The sequence below is a fragment of the Tenrec ecaudatus genome, chromosome 7 (assembly GCF_050624435.1).
Source record: "Tenrec ecaudatus isolate mTenEca1 chromosome 7, mTenEca1.hap1, whole genome shotgun sequence".
NCBI lineage: Eukaryota > Metazoa > Chordata > Mammalia > Afrosoricida > Tenrecidae > Tenrec > Tenrec ecaudatus.
Window position 1 is genome coordinate 15,267,664 of NC_134536.1, and position 5,547 is coordinate 15,273,210.

Below are 5,547 nucleotides of genomic sequence, written 5' to 3' on the forward strand. Positions count from 1 at the left end.
CTCCAAAACTGCTTTGGGGAAAGAGTGACTTTCTTGGTCTTTGTCCTTCCTCTACTGAGACACAAAGAAAGCTTCTCAACTCTCAGAGACAGAACTCTTGACTTCAATTAACACAGACTTAGAAAGAGAGACCATTACAGGGCGTGTGACCATTGTATTGATAAAGTAAATTAAGTGAGAAAACTGTTCAGAGTTCCATATTCTCCTCAAGTACAATTAATCGATAGAAAGTAATCTTTTAAAAAATAAATTTCAATTAGTAAAAGTTTTAACATGTCTCTCTGTTGGTGTGTTAACTTTGAGGAAATATCTCTTCAATTCATTCCATGCGTATTTCTCTAAAGAACAATTTATCATTTGTATGGTTGTTCAATTGGTATTTAAATATGAAAAATAGTTCCTATACTGGGGGAACCTATTAACACCCACCAGGGGAAACAAATGCAAGCACACAGTTACAGCAGAACCACGGAGCGCTATAGCAATAGTACAATGACCACAGCCATGTTTTTCATGGACATCTGAGAGGGGTGCTTTAGAACGCCATATGACCACGAGCTTAGGAGAATAATTTTTCCAGGTAAAGAGCCAGGGAGAGAGTAATGAATGCAGAACAAAAGAACATAAAGAACCTGGACATCCAACACTTGATATATTCAAAGTGTAGTTATAGGTAATTTGACTTTAGCAAAGAGTTCCTTGAAACTTTGCAGGAGACATACATGAACATTTCAAGAGACTTTGTCTGCAAAACATACTCATTTAGACTGGATACTGTGACCATTAGGGAGCCACTGGAAATGCAAGCGATGGTTCTGTACTTAACAAGTGCACTACACTTCCTTCCCCGGCTCTGCTCTCTCAGTCTTTGAGTAATTCCAGGATACTGCACTAACCCTGATGGTAGTCAGAATATAATGGAAAGTGGTAGGTATCTTTGTGCAATGTGTAAAATCATCCCAACTAGTTATAGGAAAATCTGAAAAAAGAAAATCATGAAGGTTTACTTCTGCAGTCCTAATTCGCTCCACAAAGGAGCTTGCTGCTGCTCTTTCTCAATTTCTATGAATACAAATTTATTGAAAATTAAATTATTGGCAATCAGCTACTCTGTTAGACAAATATGAGGCTATTTACTCCCAGAAAAATTACAGCCTCAGAAACCCACACAGACAGTTCTATCCTGTTCTATAGGGTCTCTGTGAACCAGAACCCACTCGATAGCAGTGAATTTTAGAGAAAAACAAGACTTTCTACTCCACTAAAAAGTTAACTTTATCCCTGTTTTATAAGGCCCTTAAGAGTCAGAATCGAAATGATGGTAGTGAGTTTGGGTTAATGCATAATAAGGAGCTGGAGGTGTAGTGGTTAAGGGTTGGGCTGCAATCGCATAGTCAGAAGCTTGAAACAGCAGCTCTGAGGGAGGAGAAAGAAGGGGCTTTCTACTCCCGAAAACAGTTACAGTCTCAGAACCCCACAGGGGCTCCCTAGGAGTCAGCATTGACTCTATGGCAGTGAGTTTGGTTTTGGTTTGGTCGTGTGGTAGATTACGCCATAGGTTAAATTCTCAAGGTCAGCGGGTCCAAAAGACCAGAGGGATGACAGTTACTGCACACTGTGTAACAGTAACTTCTATGGTCACTGGTCAATATTCTTTACAAAGTGAATATAAATGCAAAGAACATCTTTTGTCTAAAATATAAATATAGATGAGATTACATTTACATTTCTAACATATATAATTTGGATACAAGTCTATTGAAACGGTATTTATTTTATCCTTCTAAAATCATGGAGTAGAGTTTTTCAATTGCAGTATGTATTTTAACATATACATTTTGTATTATTCTAGGTTACCTCGTTCAATAAATTCTACCTAATTTCAATTATATGTGTGCATATGTAACTTCATGAAAACTTACATAGGCTTCATTTTACCCCAAAATAATCATCCTGAATGAATGCAATGGATGAGCTGGTCTGTGTGAACTGCCTTTGGTGCAGAAACAGAGCTCATTGCATTTTGGCGTTGAGTTTTAGGCTGAGACTTCCTTTCATTGTTTTATGTTTTAGCCACTTAGCTTTTCTCCCAAAAGCTGTTTTGCACTTTTGCAGATGGTAAGAGCCATTCAAAGTCTTGATGAATACTTATTTTGTGTCAGTTTATGACATGGGAATATTTATTTCTTTTAAACATTTGTTTAAAAAACCCATTCCTATCCATGTGTATCATTTGCTAGGTAAAGATTGGTACTTTTCCTTGGCAGAGAGCCATAGAAGTGAGTATTTGTGTCACTGCAATATTCTAGTCCCATGACCTGCATGCCATAACAGGAAGTCGATTTTTATCTCTACCAAAACGTGAAGTCTGCATTTCATTTCTAACATTCATTGTGTAGCAGGTTGGTTCTTCAGACCTGGAGTTCCCAGAAGTCATAGAGTTCATTTAGAGGTTGGCTCTTCTCTCAGATATTTAGGGAATTGACGCCACCTCATCAAGGGACATGTGTTACCCATGTTTCTTGTCTAAAGGGTCCCCACTTGAACCCACTCTCTTTTATATTTTTTTCAAAGCGCTTAGTGGTTCTTGACATGATGTTATGTATGTTTTCATTGATTTCTGTGCATGTATGTGGCTTTTATCTTTTACTTCATCTCTTGCCTCCTAGGTAAGATTCAACAGGACAGGAACTTTCGTGATCTTGATCTTTGTCCCTCCCTCCTGTGGAGCTGCATGGAACTAACTCACAGTCGACCCTTGAGAAGCAGAGGTAGAGTTACAAGGTCAGAGCAGTAGAACCCATGCTTATCCTGACATGGATAAGCACAGCGGCTGTCTGACATAGCTGGCCCGGAGAATACAATCTACACCAGAAACGCCCTGTAGAAGGGGATATTCCCACCTTGTCTGACTCAGACTCAGCAGGTCAGTGGAAGCAGGAATTCTGCTAGGAATTCCAAGTTAAAAGCTTCTTTTTCCATGTACGTATTGGAGCATGAATGCAGAGTTTCCAGAGCACCTCACTTAAAATTTAGTTTAGGGTGGTTAGCTATGTGACAAGTGACGAGCACAGTGGAGAAAATAAATTTTCTTGACAGAAAGCAAATATTCTAAAGGAACACAGGTTAAAAGTAAGGCCCTAAAGAGCACTTACATTAAAAACATTAAGAAATATAAGCTTACAATAAAGCCATTAAGTGAATGTGATGGGCAGAATGACCCTATATAGATATGTATACTCTAATTCAGCGAATAATGAATATACTCTACTAAATGGTCAAATAGAATAGGATCACTATGAGTCAGCATCAACTCGATGACAGTGTGTTTAGTTTTTTTTAGCTTTATATGGGCAGAAGGATTTAGGTAAATGCAATTAAGAACACTTGTCAACCTGCTCATCTGCTAAGAGGTTAGAGTCTATCCAGAAGTACCTTGGGGAAATGCTTAATGCTCTATTTATGAAAATTCAACCATAGACGAACTTATGGATCATAGTTCTATTCTGACACATGTGGGGGCACAATGAGTTGAAATCAACTTGATAGAATCTGCTTTTTGTCATTTTTGTTGTTTTAACTCTGTAATATATGGTTGTGCCTAACCTATTTATCCTAGAGCTAGTAATGAAGATAAAGAATTCTTCCAAGTCTTCAATCTAAAATTGATCAAACACGCAAGCAAGATACATTGATAATTATCATTGATTGGAGTGGGAAAGGTGAATAAAAAGAGGGAGGAAAATATATAGTTGGAAAATATGCCCTTGGTGAGAGGAATGAAACTGACAATCACGTGATAGAATTTTTTGCAAGACCAATAACTTCTTCCTAGCAAATACCGTATTTCAGCAACATAAATGGAGACTATACATGTGAATTTTGCCAGATGAAATACACTGGAATCAAATAGCCTATATGGGTGGACAGAGATGATGGAGGAGCTCAATATTACCCAGGAAAACAAGGCTGTAGAACAGACCATCATTAATTGCTCATATGCAAGTTAAGGTTGAAGATGAAGAAAATTAAACAAGTCCACAAGAGCCCAAATAAAACCTTGAGTCTATCCTATGTGAATTTTGAGACCATGTCAAGAACAGATGTGATGCATTAAACACTAATGACAGGTTTCACGAGCTGTGGAATGGCATCAAGAACATCACACATGAAGAAAGTAAAAGGACAATAAAAATGTAGAAAAGAAAGACTAAAAGAAAGTAAAGGTCAGAAGAGAAGAGTGAAACTTGTTGTTGAATGTCGAGTGTCTAAAGCAAACGGCAGAGATGATGAAGTGAAAGATCTGAACAGAACATTTCGAAGAGAAGCAGAAAAGGCAAAGCATAGAATCACAATGAAATGTGCCAAGACCTGGAGTTAAAGCCAGAACTGAAGAACACACTCACATAACGAACGTCGAAAGTTTGAAGCAAAAATTCAAGCCCACAGTTACAATATACAGAAGGATTCCACGAGGAAAATATTGAACCATGAAGGAAGCATCAAGAGAAGGTGGGAGGAATACACAGAGTAATTGCATTAAAAGAACTGGGTGACATTCAACCGCTGCAATGGGTAGATTAGGATCAAGAACCAAGCTACTGAAAGAAGAAGCCCAAGCTACCCGGAATGGATTCGCAAGATACGAGGCTCCAGGAATTAACCAAATACTGACGGAAGTGTTTTAAGGATGTGATGAAGCACTCATGCATCTATGCTAAGAAATGTGGAAGGTAGCTACTTGGCTAACCAACTGGAAGAGACCCATATTTGTGCCTAATTCGAAGAAAGCTGACCCAATAGAATATGGAAATTATCCAACCATAACATTAATATTACATGCAAGCAAAATCTTGTCAAAGATCATTTAAAAACAGTTGCTGGACTATACAGACAGGGAGCTGCCAGAAATTCAAGTTGGATTCAGAAGAGGATGTGGCACGAGGGAGGATACCATTGTTAACATCAAATGGATCTTGGGTGAAAGCAGAAAATGCAGAAAGATATTATTTGTGTTTTAGCGAGTAAGCATTTTGTTGTATGGATCATAACAAAATATGGATAACATTGAGAAGACTGGAACTCAAGAGCTCTTCTTGTGTTCATGCAAAACCTGTACATAAACAAAGAGATAGTCTTTTGCACAGAATGAGGTAATATTGCATAGTTTAAAATCAGGAAAAGTGTACATTAAGGTTGTGTCCTTTGACCATACTTAATCAATATGCTGAGCAACCAATCTGAGAAGTTGGATTATATTGCAGATGAATATATCATCAGGATAGGAGGACGATTTATTAACCTGAAATATGTAGATGCCACAACTTTGTTTACTAGTACTGAAGAAGACTTGAAGCACTTGATGAAAATCAAGGATTGTAGCCTTTAGTATGGATCGAAAGCCCATGTTAAAAAAATAGATTTTCACAACTGGACTATTAATAACATAATGATACACAGAGAAAGGATTGAAGTTGTCAGGATTTCATTTAGCTAGGATCCACAATCAATGCTCATGGAAACTACAGTCAGGAAATCCAAGGACAT